Genomic DNA, 23,837 nt, shown 5'->3' with positions numbered 1-23,837 from the left:
AATGAATAGTATTGGGCTGGATAGAAACTAGAACAATGTTAGGATTAGAAACTATTACTAGAAAACCATGAGGTGACTCAATTATATATATAGTGCTTCCTAGGTGACACTAATGGTAAAGAACCCAACTGCAAATACAGGAGATGTAAGAGACTGTGGGTTTGATCCCTGGGTTGAGAAGATCCCCTGGAGGAAGACATGAGAACCCACTCCAATATTTTTGCCTGGAGAATCCCCATGGACAGAGGAGCCTGGCAGGCTATGGTCCATAGGATTGCAAGGAGTTGGACATGACTGAAGCGAGTTAGCACACATGCATGTGTATATATATATTTATTGAAGTATAACTGATTTGCAATGTGTTAGTTTCAGGTGTACAGGAAATGATTCAAAAGTGTATAGTAATAATTCAAATAGATATCATGATGTAAGCTCATCCTACCTAGTACTGTTGCAACCTGAGAGCCAGGCGTCCCCGGGTCAGGGTGCAGATGCAGGCTGAGGCGTGGCAGCCTCCTAGAGATTGAATCCCCAGGCAGGTCGAGGTGTGACGACCTCCTGGGACCCCTGGGACTAGCAGATCCCCGAGCAGGTTGAGGCGCGACAACATTTCGAGGACCAGATCCCTAGGCAGGTCAAGGCGTGATGATCTCCTGGGACCCCCGGGCTAGAGTTGGGGGTCCCCAAGATCTCCAGAGTGACTAGTACTAGGTAGGATTAAGGGGTTTGGGTCCAAACGGCCTACAGAGCTAACTCCCAAAGTGGCAAACATTATCCCTGGAAGCCCAATTGCCTTTGAAGGGATGCCAACTGATGGACTTCTAGCAGGCATTGTGTGCCTGTTGCCCGCCCTGGTGGGTTCAATGAGAGATGCTGATGTTGCACATGTTGTAGGAAACATGGAAGATGAAAGCCTGAATATCTAGAGGGATTGGATATCGTACAGTATTTCCCTCCCAAGGGCCAGCTGTTTTGCTTGTCTCTCCAGAAGACTGTAGAGGCGCCGGGATGGGGCTGAGGAAAGGAGCATGAAGCAGGAGGGCAGGGCACAACTTTTGAAAGAATGACATAGCACAAGGGCTAACATAAACCAATTAAAATCAATTGGGTCCAAGATGACAAGACAAATTCAAGTAAACCTTAATCCCCAAACTGTAAATCTAAAGACACACCCAGAGGTGGCAGGACATCTCTAAAGCACTGTCAAAAGAGGGAGGAGTGGGTGGTTTCCCAATGGTTGGGATGATTCGCCCCCTCATTAGCATATGAATTCACCCCGCTTGCAAAGCCTAGCCAGGCCGCATTCCATAGCTTGAGCCCTTGCCCTCGACAATGGCCTACACCCTCAAGTGTGGGCTTCTCTCTGAATCCTAACAAATCCCACCTCTTACTTATTGCTTTGTCTCTCACTGAATTTTTGCAATGAGACATCAGAGCCTGAGCCTCATGGGTTTTGACCGGGCTTGAGTCCCAGGAGAGAGCTTAAGGACAGGAGGAAAAAACAGTGGGAAAAACGTGCCAAGGGATCCCCTTCGTAGCCTGCCGAAAATCTGCTAAGTACCTGACCTGTGCTCAGTTTTCATTGGCCTGATCCTTGGCACAGGGAAGAATAAGGACAGGAGAACCCCCGCCAGCTTGGGTAACAGCTACTGGGGCTCAGCACATAGTGCCTTTGGGACTTACCAAAGAGTAGCCTCTCCAGAGTCCCTCTTTTGCGCCCACTGCCGCCCGTCTGTTCACGGGGGGTTCGAGGAAACAAGAAATGAGAGGTTGTGAAGGAATTAAGATTTTGTTAGGCATGTCCCTCCAGCCATAGGAGCGAGGACCTCCTACCTTAACCGGAGGTCTTCTGGAATTGGAGACTGAGCCGCGTGAGCTTTCTGCTGTCCCGTTTTCCAGCACGATGGGGCCTCTTGCGCTGGGTTTTCTTCGGATTCTGCTTCTACCGCCGGAGCTTTCGCTGAGTTGGGCATCTGCTGTGCTTGGCCTCTTCCTTGCGGGGGCCGCGCCGCTGAGGCTGTTTCAGTCAGGTTTTATCCAAGTCATGGCACCATAGATGTCACGCGAGTGTATGCTCCTCGGTTCTTGTCACGTCACAACATAAGATTTGGAGTGACGGACATTAGAGCCCTCAGCGGGTCACGGCTCTCAGGTCTTAGAGAGACCATGTTATAGCTCTTAGACAAATCAGTGTTACAGCTCTATTTTATTTAGATAATAGCAGGAAAATCCATCCTTGAAGCATGAGGGCCTGCTGACCGTCGACCCAAAGACAGGTAGGGAAGAACGCCCCATCGCGCGGGAGAGAGAAAAAAGGGATCGAGAGCGCTTTGGCTCCACATTTTTATATGTTTTTTCCTCCCCCTGAGCCTGCCTTATGTAAATTGGGCTTAGCCAGGAGTGCTGTTCTACCTGAAGTTCTCACTCCGGTCCTCGGACCTTCCTTTGACCTTCCTTTGTTCCATTTTCACGGGCTTTTCCCTTCCTTGTCTTTTAGCCACCGCCATTTTGGACTCCTGTTTCCTATTCTAACTACCTAACGTATATATATATTCTTTTTCAGATTCTTTTCCCTTACAGGTTATTACAAAATATTGAGTATAGCTTGCTGTGCTATACAGTAGCCCTTGTTGGTTATCTAATTTATGTATAGTAGTGTGTATTTGTTAATCCCATCTTCCTAATTTATTCCTCCACCATCCCTTTCACCTTTGGTAACTGTAAGTTTTTTTCCTATGTCTTTGGGTCTATTTCTGTTTTATTTTTACTTTATTTTTTATTGAAGGATAATTGCTTTACATAATTTTGTTGTTTTCTGTGAAACCTCAACATGAATCAGCCATAGTTATATATATATATATATACCTTCCCTTTTGAAACTCCCTCCCATCTCCCTCCCCATCCCACCCCTCTAGGTTGATACAGAGCCCCTGTTTGAGTTTTCTGAGCTATACAGCAAATTCCCACTTGGCTATCTATTTTACATATGCTAATGTAAGTTTCATGTGACTCTTTCCATACATCTCACCCTCTCCTCCCCTCTCCCCATGTCCATAAGTCTAAACAAGTTCATTTGTATCTTTTCTTTTTAGATTCCACATATACACAATATCATATGATATCTGTCTTTCTATGTTTCCTTAAAAAACTAGGAATAGAACCACCATATGACCCAGCAATCCCACTACTGGGCACATACCCTGAGAAAACAAAACCACAATTCAAAAAGACACTTGTACGCCAATGTTCATAACAGCACTATTTATAATAGCCAGGACATGGAAACAACCTAAATGTCCATCAACAGAGGAATGGGAGACTCTTTTGTCCATTGCTTTCAAGTCTTGGACTAGCTGGCATCCTTTGCCAAAAGGCTTATTTACTTGGAAGATCAGGATACTGGATGAGGGGACTAAGAGGTCCTTTTAATGGAGAACAATTGATGAATGATTTCTTTTCTGTTCTTATGGGAATTCAGAAAGTTTTGAACAATAGCATGTAAATCTATGTGTGACCAAAGCTTAAAGGGTACTTTTCAGGTGGGCATGCTGGTCATTGACTTTCAGGAAGGGAAGAAGGGCTGCATGTTAAGGTGGGGAAATAGGGAGTGAGGTAGTTAAATTGATGCAGAGAGGAGAGCAGAAAAGGGAATTCTTGGCATAGGCAGAGTATTGGGTGTGGGACAGAGATGAGGTGGTGCATGTGGAAGGTTCTGGGTGAGGAGAGGAGTTGTGAGGTTTTGATGGGGGTAAAAGAGGAGCAGGAGAAATGAACTGGTGGTGAGATAAACAATTCTTGAGGGATCACATAGTTTGAGATATTTTAGAGACATTTTCTCAGTGTTTAATCGCTGTGTTTCAATCAAAAGAAAAAAAAAAAAAACCTGATCATTGGTAAGAAGAGATGTTAGAGCCCTTCGATTCAAAGGCACCTCGTAGACGGACACATTTAGAGAGTTCCCAGGTGTCCTAAAGAGACCACTGGAGTACTACATTGTCCTTAGTGAAATTCAGAGATTTTTGGAAGCAAAGAACTGAATTGTTCTTGTAGTGGTGAGCATGTAATTAGCAGAGGTTTTCAAAAGGGATGAGAAGAGAGTTGAGAAATTCTCATAGAACCATGGTTTAGCAAAAACTGGCAAGAAAACAAACCCAGAGTGCTCAAGCAAAAAGTAAAAATTGAAACTTTACTATCATGGATAAATATCTGAAGCTCAGGGGTCAGGATCTGTCCTCAGTGGGGACTCCAGAATTGCCAGTTAGGGAAGGAACACAACAGGCTTAAGATATCTCAGTACTTGGATGAGAAAACAGGGTCCAGGGGTGGGCTTCCAGTCCAATTCCAGTTATGTTACTGAGCTGTGGAAGACAAAAACTGGACAAAGAAGGAGACTGCCTTTATTCAGAGTGTTATAATAAAGAAAATATCCGAGGTCCCAGCATAAGCAGAGTTTCAAACTTTTCTAGGGAGAGATAAATCATTTACAAGTGAGATCATTTACAATTGGGGTTATTTTTGCAGGAAGAGAAGTCTCATTCTGTTATCTGAACAAGAAATGTTTTTCTATGGGGTTAGTTTCTGTGGGATAAACAGTTATAATCTTAACTAATCAGTTATAGACAAAGAAAAGGAAGCTGGAGGGTCTGTGTCTGACCTTATCAGCAGATTTCAGGCAAAAGGAGAAAAGTTCATGCTTTTCCTTGTGGTAACTAAGGCCTTATTATAAGTCTGCTTTGATAGAAGTTTATTCAACTATCTTGCAGAAGAGCTATACAAAGTTACACATCTTAATATATATTAGGAAGAATAGATCACAGTTACATCACCTTTATATGCACAGAAGATATCTCGAGGGATTCTTTTTCTCTTAAACTTCTCACATGATTTGCCAACAAAACATCTTAGTTCTTCTGTGAAAATATATCTAGACCCTGATCATTTCTCATACCTTACGTGCTACACCTCTAGTCCAAGCTTCCATCATCTCTCACTTGGACTATTCCATCATTGGCTCTGACTTTCTGTTTCTACCTTTGATTCCAAATATTCTATTTTCAGCTCTATTTCAGTCCTATTCAAATCCAGTGTATATTAAGATGCTCCTCTGCTGAGAGGTTGCCTGCAACCCTCCAGTAATTCTCAGCTCTCTTGCCAATGTTCTTACCACAGACTATATGATCTCGCTCTCTATTTTTGCCCACATTGCTGTCTGATCTCCTTCTGTTCTTTCTGCTCCTGCCTGCTTCCTGGATTTCCTTTGAACCTGTCAGGCATGGTCTCACCTGTGGGCCTTTGCGTTCACCTTCCTCACTACATCTGGCATGAATATCTGGCATATCAGAAGTACTTCTCCTTCTAGTCTTCGCTGAAACATCATTTTCTCATAAAAGCCTTACCTGATTATTTAAAATTGCAGCTTCTCCTCTTGAACTACCTATCTCTCTTCTTTGCTTTATTTTAATCCATAGCTATTACCAACTTCAAACATATGAAAGAGTTTATTTTACTCACTGTTTTTTCCCTTTGGAACAAAAACTTTAATAGGACAGAAACTTTTGTCTGTTTGGTTAGTGATGAAATCTCCAGCATTTAGTAAATTTATTTCCACATGTAGATACTCAGTTAGTATTTGGTAAATGAACGAATGAATGATTGGTTGATTTGGACAAAATTTAAATTTATTGTTAGAACCAAAAGATTTGGTTCAATTTCCATTTTTGGTTTTCTCACCTTATTTGAAAACTACAGTCTACCACTGCTGTCTCTTCCTTGACTTAGCTAGCGGAATAATTTATATAATATTATGTATATTGTTATATATAGTATCATATCAAATACAATAATATTTATCTAGGTGATTATATATGATCTGTCCAGGCTACGACTAAAATTGAACCTTGAATAGAGAGAAAAAACAATCACATATGAAGTGAAGTAAGGAAGCAAAAATATCTGTGAACTCCTGAGTAAAACTCACCTGTCCCTACAAATTCCTTTATGGTACATCATTCTTTACATCTCCATTTCTGATGCTGTAGTTTTCATCATAGTGACTTACAGGATTTAGAGACATAATCAATGCCATTTTTGCTTAAATGGAAAATCTGCTAATACTTAATCATGACATCACTCTCTTCATGCTTTGTCTTTTCCATAACACCAAATCAATATACTATTTAACAAGCATTTAAATGCTCAACTGCTAAATTCATTTTTAGGAAATGAGAAAGTTTGTTATGATGTTTGCAAGAGTTTGCCATATCTCAACGTATTTTATCTGTCCACATCATCAAAAATAAGAAAAGCATAACGCTATAGAGGAAAGGGTAGTCATAGTGTGAGAAATGTTCGAACATGGTTCTGCTCTTTATTGAGCAACTTTGGTTCAATTCACTAGCTCAGTCATGTCTGACTCTTTGCGACCCCATGGATTGCACCAAACTAGGCTTCTCTGTCCATCACCAACTCCCAGACCTTGCTCAAACTCATGTCCATCGAGTCGGTGATGCCATCCAACCATTGAATTCTCTGTTGTGAATATTCAGGACTAATTTCCTTTAGGATTGACTGATTTGATCTCCTAGCAGTCCAACGGACTCTCAAGAGTCTTCACCAACACCAAAGTTCAAGAGCATCAATTCTTCAGCATTCAGCTTTCTTGATGGTCTAACTCTCACATCCATACATGATTACTGGAAAAACCATAGCTTTGACTATATGGACCATTGTCAGCAAAGTAATGTCTCTGCTTTTCAATATGCTGTCTAGGCTGGTCATACCTTTTCTTCCAAGGAGCAAGTGTCTCTAATCTCATGGTTGCAATCACCATTTGGAGTGATTTTTGAGCCCAAGAAAATAAAATCTGTCACTGTATCCATTCTTTCCCTATCCATTTGCCATGAAGTGATGGGACTGGATGCCATGATCTTAGTTTTCTGAATGTTGAGTTTTAAGCAGCTTTTCCACTCTCCTCTTTCACTTGCATCAAGAAGCTCTTTAGTTCCTCTTCACTTTCTGCCATAATGGAGCTGCCATCTACATATCTGAGGTTGTTGATATTACTCCTGGCAATCTGGATTCCAGCTTGAACTTCACCCAGCCCAGTATTTAAATGATGTACTTTGCATACAAGTATAATAAGCAGGATGACAATATACAGCCTTGATGTACTCCGTTCCCAATTTGGAAGAAGTCCATTGTTCCATGTCCAGTTCTAACTTGATTCTTTACCTACATACAGATTTCTCAGGAGACACGTAATGTGATCTGGTATTTCCATCTCTTTAACAATTTTCCACATTTTGTTGTGATCCACAGAGTCAAAGGCTTTGGCATAGTCAATAAATCAGAAGTAGATTTTTTTGGAGCTCTCCTGCTTCTTTGATGATCCAACAGATGCTGGCAATTTGGTCTCTGGTTCCTCTGCCTTTTCTAAACCCAGCTTGAACATCTGGAATTCTCAGTTCATTTACTGTTGAAGCCTCACTTGGAGAATTTTGAGCATTATTTGCTAGCGTGTTGTGTGAGTGCAATTGTGTGGTAGCTTGAAAATTCTTTGGCACTGCCTTTCTTTGGTATTGGAATGAAAACCAACTTTTCTAGTCCTGTGGTCATTGGTGAGTTTTCCAAATTTGCTGGCATATTGAGTGCAGCACGTTCACAGCATCATCTTTTAGGATTTGAAATAGCTCAGCTGGAATTCCTTCACCTCCACTAGCTTTGTTTGTAGTGATGCTTTCTAAGCCCCACTTGACTTTGGACTCCAGGATGTCTGGCTCTAGGTGAGTGATCACACCACTGTATTGTCTGGATCATTAAAATCTTTTTTGTATCATTCTTCTGTATATTCTTGTCACCTCTTCTTAATGTCTTTTGCTTCTGTTAGGTCCATAAAATGTCTGTCCTTTATTGTGACCATCTCTGCATGAAATGTTCCTTTGGTCTCTAATTTCCTTGAAGAGATAACTAGTCTTTCCTATCCTATTATTTTCCTCTATTTCTTTGCATTGATCATGGAGGAAGGCTTTCTTATCTCTCCTTGCTATTCTTTAGAACTCTGCATTCAGATGGGTACATCTTATCTTTTCTCCTTTGCCTTTTGCTTCTCTTCCTTTCTCAGCTATTTGTAAGACCTCCTCAGACAGCCATTTTGCACTTTTGCCTTTCTTTTTCTTGGGGATGGTCTTGATCACTGCCTTCTATACAATATCATGAACCTCTGTCCATGGTTCTTCAGGCGCTATGTCTATCAGATCTAATCCCTTGAATCTATTTGTTACTTCCACTGTATAATTGTAAGGGATTTGATTTAGGTCGTGCATGAATAGTCTAGTGGTTTTCCCTACTTTCTTCAATTTAAGTCTGAATTTGGCAATAAGGAGTTCATGATCTGAGCCACAGTCAGCTCCAGGTCTTGTTTTTGCTGACTGTATGGAGCTTCTTCATCTTTGGCTGCAAAGCACATAATCAATCTGATTTCGGTATTGACCATCTGGTGATGTCAATGTGTAGAGTCTTCTCTTGTGTTGTTGGAAGGGGGTGTTTGCTATGACCAGTGCATTCTCTTGGCAAAACTCTATTAACCTTTGCCCTGCCTCATTTTGATCTCTAAGGCCAAATTTGCCTATAACTCCAGGTATCTCTTGACTTCCTACTTTTGCATTCCAGTCTCCTATAATGAAAAGGACATCTTTTTTTGGATGTTAGTTCTGGAAGGTCTTGGAGGTCTTCATAGAACTGTTCAGTTTCACCTTCTTCAGCATTACTGGTTGGGACATAGACTTCTATTACTATGATATTGAATCGTTTGCCTTGGAAACGAACAGAGATCATTCTGTCGTTTTTGAGATTGCATCCAAGTACTGCATTTCGGACTCTTTTGTTGACCATGATGGCTACTCCATTTCTTCTAAGGGATTCCTGCCCACAGTAGTAGATATAATGGTCATCTTAGTTAAATTCATCCATTCCAGTCCATCTTAGTTCACTGATACCTAGAATGTCGACGATCACTCTTGCCATCTCCAGCTAGAACTGGACTAACTGTTCAGTTAGTTAGGCTGGTTCAAAATAGGAAAAGGAGTACATCAAGGCTGTATATTGTCACCCTGCTTATTTAACTTATATACAGAGTACATCATGAGAAACGCTGGGCTGAAAGAAGCACAAGCTGGAATCAAGATTGCTGGGGGAAATATCAATAACCTCAGATATGCAGATGACACCACTCTTATGGCAGAAAGTGAAGAGGAACTAAAAGGCCTCTTGATGAAAGTGAAAGAGGAGAGTGAAAAAGTTGGCTTAAAGCTCAACATTCAGAAGACTCAGATCATGGCATCCAGTCCCATCACTTCATGTGAAATAGATGGGGAAACAGTGGAAACAGTGTCAGATTTTATTTTTGGGGGCTCCAAAATCACTGCAGATGGTGATTTCAACCATGAAATTAAAAGACGCTTACTCCTTAGAAGGAAAGTTATGACCAACCTAGACAGCATATTAAAAAGCAGCGACATTACTTGGTCAACAAAGGTCCATCTCATTAAGGGTATGGTTTTTCCAGTGGTCATGTATGGATGTGAGAGTTGGACTATAAAGCTGAGCACCAAAGAACTGATGCTTTTAAACTGTGGTGTTGAAGAAGACTCTTGAGAGTCCCTTGGACTGCAAGGAGATCCAGCCAGTCCATCATAAAGATCAGTCCTTGGTGTTCACTGGAAGCACTGATGTTGAAGCTGAAACTCCAATACTTTGGCCACCTGAAGCGAAGAGCTGACTCATTGGAAAAGACCCTGATGCTCGGAAGGATTGGGGGCAGGATGAGAAGGTGATGACAGAGGATGAGACGTTTAGATGGCATCACCGACTCGATGGACGTGGGTTTGGGTGGACTCTGGGAGTTGTTGATGGACAGGGAGGCCTGGCGTACTGTGATTCATGGGGTCGCAAAGAGTCGGACACGTTGAACGACTGAACTGAACTTGTGTGCACAAGGTTTTGTTTGTGCCCTCCAAGAGTCTGTTTCCCCAGGCCTGTGTAAGTTCTGCCCACTCTATGGCAGTTTACTTTCTTTGTTCTTAAACAAATGAAATCTGTTTTTGAGTCCTCACTCCAGGGTAGTGGGAAATTCCATCTCACTCATTTTAAGGATCTCCTTCCTCTTTTCTGATGCTGTGCTTGCCTGTGGCTATCTTGAAAGTGGAGTAAATCTCTGGTCCTTAGTCTTCAATGGTCACATAGGTATCATAACTTTTTAATAGTTGATTTACAGTAGTATACTGGTTTCAGGTGTACAATGTTGTGATTTAATATTTTTATAGATAATACTCTGTTTAAAGGTATTATAGTATATTGACTATATCCCTGTGTTGTACATAACATTCTTGTATCTTATTTATTCTTTACATAATAGTTTGTACCTCTAAATATACCTTACACAATACTACTGTCCAGTCTAGCCCCCCACTTTCCTCAGAGTGGACTTAAAATTTCCTTCCTTAGGGTCTTCTCCAGTGATTATAAATTCTTGTCAGAGAACACCATAGATACTCTCCAGGCCTTGTGTTTAGGGGAAGCTCTCACCAGTAACCCACCTTGGCCTCTCATCTCTCCGGATCAGGTATGGTTCATCATTATTCCCTGGAAGTTTGGTATCTTTTCTTTCCTTATTGTCCTGGAAAATCTCAATCTTTTCCTACAAATTTAATCCCTTTTCCCCACCATATTTTTGAACTACTTTTTATATCAATACCTTCTGATGAACCACCGACTCAAACAAGATCTGATGGAAGGAACTGGAGGATACTTTCCTGCATGTGCTTGGTTCTTTCACGTGATGTTTTTCAAGGTCCTTGGGTTAGGGGGGCTCCCCTGGTGGCTTATATGGTAAAAATTCTACCTGCAGTGTGATCCAGGTTCGATCCTTAGGTTGCGAAGATTCCCTGGAGAAGGGAATGGCTATATACTTGAGTATTCTTGCCTGGAGAATTCCATGGACAGAGGAGCCTGGCAGAATACATTCCATGGGTTCATGAAGAGTCAGACACTACTGAGTGACTAACACTTTGGTTAGGGAGCCTAGATTCTGGATACATGGTCCAGTCATTGATTTAGAACAAGGAAGGTCTCTTACCTCTCATTTTTGTCTCTTAACAGCAGGGAGAACAAAACACAATTTTTGTCTAAATAAATACTTCTTTGAATGTTCCCCAAGTAAACTTTTGTGCTTTAAAAATAGTTTCCCCACTGAGTTGTCTCTTTATAAATGCATAAGATACTCTGCCTCTGCTTTCCCTAAGTAGTTATTCTCATCACTAAAGCAATGTTCAGATATGTTTTATAGTCTCCCTGAATATTCTAAAACTTGAGTATGTATGATTACCTTCAAGAATAAAGTTAGATAAGCTGATTTCATTTGGAGAGATCTTCATATTATTAAAATTAGATGTCTTAGACTTAAAATTTCTTAAGAAACTAATTTAGATGCAGTTTATAGCTATGCCGTCTGTATTTCCCTTGTCCAAGCTCTCCAGCCTCTGTTTATATTTGGAGATTTTATTTCTTATCCTCCTGGGATCTGACATGGGCTGTCCTGTCGTGAATCCTTTCATGGTTGGAGAGGCAGAGCTCTGCCATGACCAGTCTTTATCCCAAATTGGCATTTTTTAAGTTTGGTGGGTCTTTTGGCATCTCCTTTTCTAGTTCCCGAGTCATATGTAGAAGAAAAGATATCCCAAAAAGTCTAATTTCTTGCATGAGTATTTCGGATCTTTCCCTTCATCCCTCTCTGATTTGTCAATATCCACCAAATGTATTTTAGCTTTACAGTTCGTATTTAGCATTCTCTTTATGAATACACAAAGCCAAAGAAGTACTTTATGTAGTGGTAGTAATTATCTCTGAAATGTTCTACCTTTGCACCTAAGCAGTGCTCTTTTTACCTTCACTTTGTGTTTAAGTGTCCTTTTCTGATTCACAGGGCTTTGTGTGTGTGTGTGTGTGTGTGTGTGTGTGTGTGCACGTGCATGCACATGTGTGGTTTCTCAGGCACAATGCTGATAGCAGATCTTACTTGTCAGGGTACCAGATTTGCCTTCCTTTTGCAGTGAGCTCTTAGAAGACCTACAGAATGACATTTGGAACAGCCATGGCTTTTTACTGCCTGTTCCGCTGCCATCTGCTGTGGCTGGCAAAGTCTGGGCCATTGCTCCTGAACATTCCTTTTTTCTCTGGCTAAGTGATTCTGAGTGTTTTGTGGCCAGTGATCTCTGAATCAGTTTTTAAGCATCACTTAAATGCACATTTTCATTTTCATTTGGATGGTTATTCAGGAAGCTGATCTGTACTGCTCTCTGGTTTTCAATATGGTCAAAGCTGGAGCTAAAGTACTCAGAATTCAGCCAGGCACACTGAGAGCTGTAAAAGAACCCTTAGAAGTCGGGTCCATATAGCAATCTGCTTCTAACGATAGCAGGCCCCTGGCTTTGATTAAGAGTTACTGCTAAGGACTTGTCTGGTGGTTCAATGGTTAAGACTCTGCCCTTCCGGAAAACGTAAATAGACATTTCTCCAAAGAAGACATACAGATGGCCAATAAACACATGAAAAAATGCTCAACATTGCTCATTATTAGAGACATGCAAATCAAAACTACAATGAGGTATCACTCACACCAATCAGAATGGCTATCATCAAAAAATCTACAAATGACAAATGTTGGGGAGGATGTGGAGAAATCTCTTTCCCTGTTGGTGCAAATGTAAACTGATACAGCCACTCTGGAGGGCAGTATGGAGATTCCTTAAAAAACTAGGAAAAAAACTTCCATATGACCTAACAATCCCACTGTTGGGCACGTACCCTGAGGAAACCACAGTTCTAAAAGACACGTGTACCCCAATGTTCATTACAGCACTATTTACAATAGCTAGGACACAGAAGCAACCTAGATATCCATGAACAAGATGTGGTACATATATACAATGGAATATTACTCAGCCATAAAAGGAACAAATTTGGTCAGTTCCAGTGAGGTGGATGAATCTAGGGCCTGTTATACAGTGTGAAGTAAGTCAGAAAGAGAAAAACAAATACAGTGTATTAACACATACATGTGGAATTTAGAAAAATAGCAATGATGAACTTATGTGCAAGGCAGGAATAGAGACACAGACGTAGAGAACAGACTTGCGGACGCAGTGGGGGTAGGAGAGGGTGGGATGAATTGAGAGTAGCATTGAAACATATACATTACCATATGTGAAATAGATAGCTGGTGAAGAGTTGCTGTATAGCACAGGAGGCTCAACCTGGTGCTCTGTGATGACCTACAGGGGTGGGATGGAGGTTCAAAAGGGAGAGGACATATGTATACTCATGGCTGATTCATGCTGGTGTATGGCAGAAACCAACACAACATTGTAAAACAATTATCTTCCTTCAAAAACAAAACAAAACAAAACAAAAGACTCTGCCCTTCCACTGCAGGGAACATGGGTTCATGCTCTGGTCATGGAACTAAGATCCTGCATTCCACACTCTGCAGCCAAAAAACAAACAAACAAGCAAAAAAGAGTTGCTGTCAAAGCCCCTGCGTAATGGACCCTCTCCAAGACTCAACTATCTCTTCTTTTGGAACTGGCTTTTCATCCCCAGAAGGTACTTTCATTTCTATGAATTCATTTTTATATTGGAGGCTAAAGGTATTTTTGCAACACATTGTTTTAAAACTATATTTTAGCTGAGTTTACATTCATGCTTGAGACAGTACGGTGTTCCCATACCCATGGCATTTGCTACTTCCTTCTTCAGGAAAATGTTCAATCAGAAATTCAGAGCTTGAAAAAAAGGACCTTAAAAACAATCTTCATTGATATTTTTGTTTCCTTGACCTTTTGAATAGTCTGCCCTCAGCTTATATCTATCTAAGGATGGGAAACCCAAGTGGCACAATGGTAAAAAATTTACCTGCCAATGCAGGAGATGTACGAGAAACAGGTTCAATCACTGGAGAAGGAAATGGCAACCCACTCCAGTATTCTTGCTTGGAAAATTCTAGGGACAGAAGAGTCTGATGGGCTACAGTCCATGGGGCCACAGCGAGTTGGACATGACTGAGCATGCATGCATTCATTCATTCATAAAGGGTGTTAGTAAGCATTCATAAATTTCTCTCTTTAAATTGAATCTCAGCATGATCCTCTTGTTGTTTCTTCTTATTATTGTTGAGTTCAAAGTTAAAAGTGATATATTCACTTCTTACCTGTCTGAATTGTTTTTTTGATTTGGTCTTTGCTCTGGTTTCAAAACCAATAAGCTCAAATTATGCAGATTATAATTAGTCCATAGTGCAGCCATGATCTGTAGGAATATTTTTAGTAGTGTTGAGTATGGTAACAATAAGCAGCAAGTATAAAACTATCTGTAATCTTTGAGACAAACAGAAGGAAATATTAGTTTATTTTTTCTAAATTAATTTAAATTTGGCCTCATGTGTGCTAAGTCACTTCAGTTGTGTCTGACACTTTACAACCCCATGGACCCATAGCCCACCAGGCTTCTCTGTCCATGGGATTGTCCAGGCAAGAATACTGGAATGGGTTGCCATTTCCTACTCCAGAGGATCTTCCCCACCCAGGAAATTAAACCTAAGTCTCTTATGTCTTCTGCATTGGCAGATAGGTTCTTTATCACAAGCACCACTTGGGAAGCCCCAAGGCTCCAATTTCTAACATGGTGAAAAATTAGGTCTCAATTTTAGTTTTAGAAATGCTTTCTCCCTGCCCAGGTTTCATAACAATCTGGCATTGGAAAGCAGCTAGCAGAGTATTTATAAAGTGAATTAGAAACTTCTTTTTATTCCTTGGTGTTTTTGTTATGACTTTGCTCCAGCTGTTGCTCTATGCCACTGTCGGGCTTTTCCTTTGTCATTGCCTGGACACCACTGATAGCTTGAGTGTGCTTAAAGATACTCATTAGTTTAGTCTTCTCTATTGTCTGAAAATTGGGCTGTGTACAACTTCATTCATTCTCAGGACTTTGGTGCTTAATTGCCAACCATGTCCTTCATCTGCTACTGAATATTGGTAACCAAATGCAGGAAGGACATAAGTCTACACTACTCATGGAAATGTGCACATGTCTGCAAATCACCTTTTTTCCTTCTAACTCTCAGAATCAAGTCTTTCTCCTTCCTCTGAATAGGACTCTAATTCTCGAACAATGGAAAAGACTTTTTTCCTGGATTACTGGCAACTTCTGTTTCTAGCTGCACAATACAAGTCAGTCATACTCTGTAAAGAAGAAAACCTTGACTTTTTAGGACACAGGAAGGGTAAAATATCTTCCACTCTTCTTATCTTTCTCAATAACCAGAAGCAAAAATTAATAATTCAATATATTTTTCTACTGCTGTATGAATCCATTGAATATGTATCCACAAAAGCAGCCAACAGGTCACTCTTCTCATCACTGTATCTCCAGATTGCTGGGTGCATTGTTGGCATTAATAACTAGTTTGAGTGTAGAATTTTTATTTGAGCTGCTTTTATCTTGTATGTAGAGAGATCCACAGTGAAGAAATGTAGGAGATATAGCTATAGATTTCCTGTTGCTAATTATATTCATTTACTATGGATACCTCAGTAAATAAAACATAAATTAAATCTCTTCTTTGTAGACTCTACATTCTAGTGGGGAAGTGGAGGAGATAGAGATAATAAACAAAATGATTAAGAAAAATGTATATTATGACTGAGGATGATAAGTGCTATGGACAAAACTAAGGCAGAAAAGAGAGAGAAAATGCAAAAAAGAGCAGTTGAAATTTATAATGGGGAGCACAGGCGTACTTTCATTATTTGGAAGATGAATCTGAGAGAAGACCTAGAAGAAATAAGAGAATTAGCTATGTGTAAAACAGAGAAAAAGAAATGTTGTGTAATGCAGAAGCATGGCTGCTTATTGGAGAAACAGCAAAAAGCCCTGTTTGATTGGCTTGGATTGACTGAAGAGGAGGGTGTTAAGACACAGTAGAAGGGTAAGGAGATTTAGATTATATAGGACATTGCAGACTATCATGAAGACTCTAGCTTTTATCCCAATGAAATAGTGAATCATCATGTGGTTTTGGGCAAAAGAGAGACATGATTTGATTTGGCCTTTAATAACATCACTCTTCCCAGGTTGCACTAGTGGTAGAGAATGCTTGACAAACCAAGAGATGCAGGAGACATGAGTTCAATTCCTAGGTCGAGAAGATCCCTTGGAAGAGGAAATGGCAACGGACTCTAGTATTACTGACAGAAGAATCCCATGGACAGAGAAGCTTGGTGGGCTACAGTTCATGGGGTCACAAAGAGCTGGACACGGAAGAGCCTCTAAGCACAGCACAGTACAGCATCACCCTGGTTGCTCTATTGAGAACTGACTTTTTGAGGAGGGAAGCAGGACAGAAGCATGTGATCAATTATGAGGTTCTTAAAATAATCCTAGTAATTTATGATGGTGGCTTGCACTTGGGATCTCTTTGGACAGGTAGGGGAAAGTGGCAAAATTCTGTGTCTATTTTGAAACTAGAATCAACTAGAACCTAGAATTTTCCTGATCAACTTTTTTATAGGTTCATATTTTATTTTCACAGTGTTTTGCATCTTTAATCAGTACTTCCATTGTATTTCTCAAAGAAAGTATGGGAAAGAAAATGACTGACTGGGCTGGGCCTGTGAATGAGCTGTTAAGAATGTCTGCTTTAAAGAGTTATATGACACTCAAGGCAGTAATGGTTTTATTCAGGAAGAATGGGAAGTTAAGTCTCTCACTAAATTCTTGGTTTACTGTACCATTTAGATTTCACTGCGAGTTTTACAACACCACAACACAAGTATTAGTGGTGGATGGATACTTGTGGAGTTGCAACACAGCATGAATTCTTCCTGACACCTATTGGGTTATATACTGTGATATCAATAAAAGAACTCCAACCAGTCTAATCATTACTCTTGAGAATGAGAAAAACACCTACTCCTCTTAAAATAATAATAAAGAACAGTGGGATACAAAACCCCATTAGGAATATCACATGCTGGACTTTGCTTTACTAATTTGCAGAAGAGAAAACATGCTTCAGTGAAATTTGTCAGAGCAATGCCACATGGGGTTGTATCATGAGAAATTAATAGACAATCAAAGAAAACCAGAAGGCTCCCTTTTTTTGTAAATTCAGAGCTAGGCACTCATTTATTTTTGTAGTTTTCTCTTAATAGTCCGGTAGTTTCTGCCATGCAGCAATTTCATTAAAGCTTTGATCATACCAGCAACATAAACTCAAGCTTTCTGCAAAGGCTTCATTACCCTAAAGAGTTAGTAATTGGCCAAACAGCTTTTAGAGTTTTGCTTGGTTTCATCACAGGACAAGTAAAAATTAATTACCCCCACAGTTCCTGCAATGCCATCATATGAAGGTGTCAAAACTTGTCTTTCTAAATGGTATTTCTTTGTATCACACTGGATGTGGAGTTGGCTGTAAATGTGATTTGTGGAACCATTATTAAAGTACTAGACCTAATTGACTTATATTAGGTTTATGACTACATAAAAAAATTTCTGCACTGGTGATGATAATGCTTTTGAAGTTCTCTGGTTGGAAATCCATGACTGTATATTTTCCCAATGAGGCAAGATTTAACATTATTTAGAATTTGAAATGTGGCTTTACAGCTAAGGGACAATATGGCAGACAAGACTCTTTTGATTTTTATCATTATTGCCATCATTATCTTTATCTGTTGCATATGCTGAGCTCCTGCCATACTGGTAGCACTGTATTAGGCCTTGCTGTGGAAACTGTACACCAGGGAGGAGGCGCAACAAATGACTGGTTTATAAGTTGTATGAGGGGATGTATTTTATTTGACCACTGCTATAGTGGATTTATGGGCTTCCCTTGTGGCTCAGCTGGTAAAGAATCCTCTTGCAATGTGGGAGACCTGAGTTCGATCCCTGGGTTGGAAAGAGCCCCTGGAAAAGGGAATGGCTACCCACTCCAGTATTCTGTCCTAGAGAATTCCATGGACAGTATAGTCCATGGGGTTGCAAAGACTTGAACATGACTGAGTGACTTTCACATTCATAGTGGATTTCTAACAAGAGTTTTGTATTACAAGGCTATGATTTCCACATAAATATAAGAGACCTAAGACTCTCAGATTGATTATTCTAAATTTGAGATTTGCTTCAGTTGTTAATTCTATAATATCTGGAAAATAGATGAAATATATATATAATGAAGGTCATTTTGAATATTAAGAAGGATCAAAACTGGAGAATGTGTAACAATTCTCTTTTTTAAGTAATCATTTTATGCTCATATTAAAATACTGCTAATCAATGCAGATCAACCATTTATTGGCAGAGATGAGGAGGAAAAAGCCACATTTCAGAAAACCACTGTGAAGATAGTAACAACATATGGTAATTAGATTAAATGACAACATGGCATAGTAAAGTGGGAGTGTATTTCTTTGCTTCGTCTGGGCTTCATTTCTTCCCCACTTCTCCTTTTCCTTGTACTTGGAATCAAGTTTTCAGTAATAACATTGTACACCTCTTGGGCTACAGGGATATGTAGATAGTCTTGACTTGACCTATCCCTATGGCAAAGAGTAATTGTCCAAGGAGTTGGCGGCTCATGACCTAACCAGGTATATTCATCATCTACTGCTGCCATAACAAATTATGCTAGTTTCAAACAATGTGAAATTATTCTGATATGGTTTTATAGATTAGAAATTGCGGGCTTCCCAGGTGGTGCTAGTGGTAAAAAACCCACCTGCCAGTGCAGGAGACCTAAAACACACGGATACAATCACTGGGTCAGGAAGATCCCGTGGAGGAGGGCATGGCAACCCACTCCAGTATTCTTGCCTGGAGAATCCCCATGGACAGAAGAGCCCATTGGGCTACAGTCCATAAGGTCATGAAGAGTTGGACACAACTGAAGCAAGTTAGCATGCATGCACAGATCTCACTGATCTAAAATTAAGGTGTTCCCTTCTATAGCCTTAGAAAAAATCCACATCCATGCTCATTCAGATGTTAGCAGAATTCACTTCCCTTACTAGTGGTCAGCGTAGGGCTTCCCTTAGCTCCAGAGACCTCTTGCTAGTCCCTGTAGGTAGATTCCTACATCTCAGAACCAGCCATTGGGCATCAGATCTTTCTCACATTTACTATCTCTCTGACCTACTTACCCACCTTCCTCTCCCATTTTAAGACTTCATGTGATTTGTATTGGGCCCACTGAAATAATTCAGGATATTCTCTTAACCTTAATCACATCTTCAAAACTTTTTTCATCATGTAAGGAGCATATTTATAAATTCTAGGGATCAGGAATCTTTGGGTGTTTTTCTGCCTACCCCAGTAGGGTAACAAACACCATTCTAGGAGTTGATTTGTGTTTGCTGGCCTTAAGAAGCTCCACTTTCTGGGTTTGCAGAGATGGCTACTGTTAGCTTGGAACAGTTGGTCGATCTTTTCTCAAGGTTCATGGAGGATAGAGAATGAAAACAATACCAAGAAAAGTGACAAATGAGAGAGGGAGACAAATAGACTCTGACAATGTTTTTAAGTACCTGGACCTAGTTTTGCCTAAAACTAACCATGTCTTGGATTTGTAAGTATACCAAATAAATAGTAAAAACCCTTCATTATTTAGCTTATTGTATTTATATTTATTTCCTGTAAATACATTATAAATTGCTTCCTAGAAGTGTTACAAGTATAAGAACCTGAAATACAGAACTGACTGAATTGAGCTAAGTTGGGGACAGTGAGGATCATGCAATTCCTGGCTGGAAGCTTCTTTTGTACTAACAAAGTAAGCAGTATTTTAATGTATCATCTCTCATACTTTGGAAATTAGACTTAAAGAAGTGGGGTTCTCAAGTACATATTAGAAAAACCTTAGAATGCCAGCATGTGTGGGCAAATCTTTCAGGGTTTTGATTCCAGTAAGTTAAGTAAGAAATAGACAACTTTTGGTATAACTGAAAAATCTGAATGCAGAAAGAGGATGCGTTTAACTTTGTAAAGAATAATACTTTCTGCCTGTGGCTGCTACCTCAGACAACTGAGGGCCAGGTAATCACAAACCTAACATTTGCAAAATTCAAATTCTCCTTCTCACTCTGAATCTTGTGCAATTAAATAAAGGAAGGTGTAAATCATAGTAGGAAATAAGAACAGGACCTCAAAAGAGCCAGAGGAGTGGAAGAAATGATAGCTTAGGCTTTTGCTGATATCTTTCAATGTGTATTTTTTGTATGACAAGAGTTTATAATTTCTCTCATGGTAAAACACCTTACATTAGGATGCAATTTGGAGTAAAGGTGCAAAATGCCTCAACACAGCAACTTTTTGTGGGAGGTCAAGATTGAAGTAGCTAGCCGGACGTCTATTATGTGGGGCTTCCCAGGTGGCCCTAGTGATAAAGAACCCGTCTTGCCAATGCAGGAGATATAAGAGACATGGGTTTGATCCTTGGGTCAGGAAGATACTCTGCAGGAGGGCATGGCAACCCACTCCAGTATTCTTGCCTGGAGAATCCCATGGACAGAGGAGCCCAGGCTACAGTTATAGGGTCACAAGGTGTCAGACACGACTGAAGGGACTTAGCATGCCCACTAGGATTATGGTAAAGAGGCTCATGTCTTCTTGCTAATGAGAGGATCTTCTAAGTTTCGTGGCTTTAGTTATTTACTGTTGCCAAAAATTGAAAAGACTGATGGACTATCATACTTTTAGTGCAGTAATTATATGGAGAAATCCTAAATCGAGGAAACAAACACCTATGCATATTCCACACCTAAGCTAATTCCTAGGACCCCCTAGCCATGGCAATGACAGGAATCAGAGCCAACCTTCCAGTGGACCAATAATGGAAATGGAGAGGAATCGAGAAATAAAATGAAGACTGCTTTAACCTGTTGAAATTTTTTCAGGTTATTTGTTCCCTAGAATAAATTACTCTACCTTTACTGATACATTCGTTTTTTATAATTTCCCTTTACTATGACTTTCCAGCATTTAATCATAGGTTGATGTTCTTGGAGGAGCAATATCTTTTCTTCACTGTTAGGGGTGAGGAATTATTTCCCAGTTCCATATACCCATGTGGAGAAATTATCATTCGAACAAAAACACTCCTGGATTCTCTTTGTCCCCATAATCATTCCTCCTTCATGGGCAGTAGAACCAACTAATTAAAATGAGATTGGCTGAACACACTGGACATGGACGGCTCATCTTCTTTTCTTCTCTATATGGGATCTTCTTGATCTTGGAGAACATCTGTTTTGATTTATTCTTGGACATGTGGTAAGCTGAGAAATACAGGTCCTATACTTGCCAGGAAGAGCCTGCTGTTGCCTGGATCTTCCTAGGTGTCTGTGGGCAATTCTGATTAATTCATGGGAGAGTAGTAGCAAGTTTTTAACTCAGAGTTAAAACCACATTACATAATTACCTTTAAACAAACAATAATGTTTATTTTTGATGTCTATTTGTCTTGACTCCTGTGTCTATTTCTTAACAGAGAAACTCAGGAGGAGAAAGCTTATGTATAAGCTTTTAAAGAAAGCTTTTTCTTTTCCTTCTTTTTTTTTTTTAGCTTTTTGATGTATAATTGACAAATAAAATGGTAAGATATTTAAAATGTACAGTGTGATAACTTGATATACATATACATTGGGAAATGATTCCCCCACACTGAGTTAATTAACACATCCATCACCTCTGATGCTTATCTTTGTGTGTGTGTGTGTAAGAATGTATAAGTTCTATTCTCTCAGCAAATTTCAGTTATACAATAGTGTTATCAACTGTAGTCAATATATTTTACATTAGGTTCTCAGTCCTTATTCATCTTGCAACTAAAAGTTTGTACCTTTTTACCAACCTTTCCCTATTTCCCTCACTCCCAGCTATGGTTTGTTTTTATTTTTATTTTTGAATTGCACATTTAAGTGGTACCATGTATGATGCAGTTTTTGTTTCTCTGTTTGGCTTATTTCACTTTGCATAGTACCTTCCAGTTTTGTCCATGTTGTTGCAAGTGACAGAATTTCCTTCTTTACAAAGGTTGAATAATATTTCAGTGTGTATATTTTCTTAATCAATTCTTTCATATGGGGCACTTTGTTTTTTCCATACCTTTTCTATTGTGAATAATACTGTAATGAACAGTAGTAGAGAACCTCTGTAAGATAATTATTTTTGTTTCTTTAGACTGTATATCCAAAAGCAGGATGGCTGAATCATAGAGTATTTCCATTTTTAATATTTGTTTGACATAATGGCTACACAAATTTACATTCCTGTCAAGAGTATACAAAAGTCTCCTTTTTCTTCAGATCTTTGCTAATACTTGTTATCTTTTATCTTTTTAATAATAGACACCTAGCAGCTGTGAGGTGATATCTTACTGTGGTTTTGATTTGCATTTTTCTGCTGTTGGATGGAATGGTCTACATTTATCTGTTAAGTCTGCTCTAATATGTCATTTAGGTCCAGTGTTTCCTTATTGATTCTCTGTCTGGATGATCTATCCATTGTTGAAAGTGGGATATTGAAATCTCTCCCTTTATTATTGTATTGCTATCTGTTTCTCTCTCAGATCTATTAATATTTATTTTATATATTTAGGTGCTCCTATGTTGGATGCATAAATACTTACAAATGTCATATTCATTTGATGAACTGAATTATTTATCATTATATCATAACCTTCTTTGTCTATTGTCATAACCTTTGGCTTAAAGCCTGTTTTGTATGATGTAAATATAGCTAACCTTACTCTACTTTGGTTTTACTTTGGATGGAATATCTGTTTTTATCTCTTTACTTTAAATCTATGTGTGTCTTTAAAGCTGAAGTGAATCTCTTATAGCCAGCACATAATTTGGTCTTTTTTTTTTTGTCTGTCAGCTAGTCTATGTCTTTTAGCTGGAGAATCAGTCCGGTTACATTTAAAGTAATTATGGGTACTTCTCTGGTTGACAACACTTTGTGTCTATTGTCACTTTGGATTATTATTGGGAAAATTACACATGTGACCCCACTGGAAGAAGACACTTGGAAATTTATGCTTGATTTATTCTGAAATTTGCACTATGTGCCTTTCCTTTTGTCGCTTTTAATCTGTATCCTTTCACTCTAATAAACCATAACAATGACTGTGATAGTTATAAATAAATGAAGTAACTACTGATAGGTATAGACTTTTGCCTTCTTATTTCTTTTTTTCTTCTTGCTTTGTAATTCCCCTGTTGTTTCTTCTTCTCTTTTTCTTTGGGATTTGATGACTTCCTGGAGAAGTGTGCTTTCTCCTTTTCTCTTTTGCTTTCATGTATCTACTCTATGTAGGCTTTTGCTTTGTGGTAACCACGAGTAATGTAAGCATTATTTTAAGCTGATAACAATTTAATTTTGAATGCATACAAAAGTTCTACATTTTTAAACAGAATCTCTCGTAGCTTATGTTTTTGATGTCAGCATTTATTTCCTTTTACATTGAGTATCCAGTATTGTAGCTACTGTTATTTTTAATACTTTTGTCATTTAACCTTTATACTAGAGTTATAAGTGGCTTATCCACCACCAGGACAATCTTAGAGTATTTTGAATTTGACTATATGTTTACCAGTGAGTTTTATCCTATCATGTTTTCCTGTTATTAATTAGCATCCTTTGTTTCATTATGAAGAACTCCCTTCAGCATTTCTTATAAGTTCAGTCTAGTAGTGAGGATCTCCTTCAGCTTTTGTTTGTTTGAGAAACTT

General features: G+C 39.3%; 1 long non-coding RNA gene across 1 annotated transcript in view; it reads left to right on the top strand.

Moving 5' to 3' along the window:
• The first annotated feature begins 2,150 nt into the window (after positions 1–2,150).
• Positions 2,151–23,837, top strand: part of LOC145525331 (uncharacterized) — a 66,445-nt gene continuing 44,758 nt past the window's right edge. Inside the window, exon 1 of the long non-coding RNA XR_014068114.1 lies at positions 2,151–2,276. This is a non-coding gene — a long non-coding RNA (uncharacterized LOC145525331). The remainder of the gene's footprint in view (positions 2,277–23,837) is intronic.

This window comes from Giraffa tippelskirchi, chromosome 11 (genome assembly GCF_054371585.1).
Source record: "Giraffa tippelskirchi isolate mGirTip1 chromosome 11, T2T-mGirTip1v1.2.pri, whole genome shotgun sequence".
Classification (NCBI taxonomy): Eukaryota; Metazoa; Chordata; class Mammalia; order Artiodactyla; family Giraffidae; genus Giraffa; species Giraffa tippelskirchi.
Note: the sequence above shows the minus strand (reverse complement) of the source record. Positions and strands in the feature narration are given on the sequence as shown.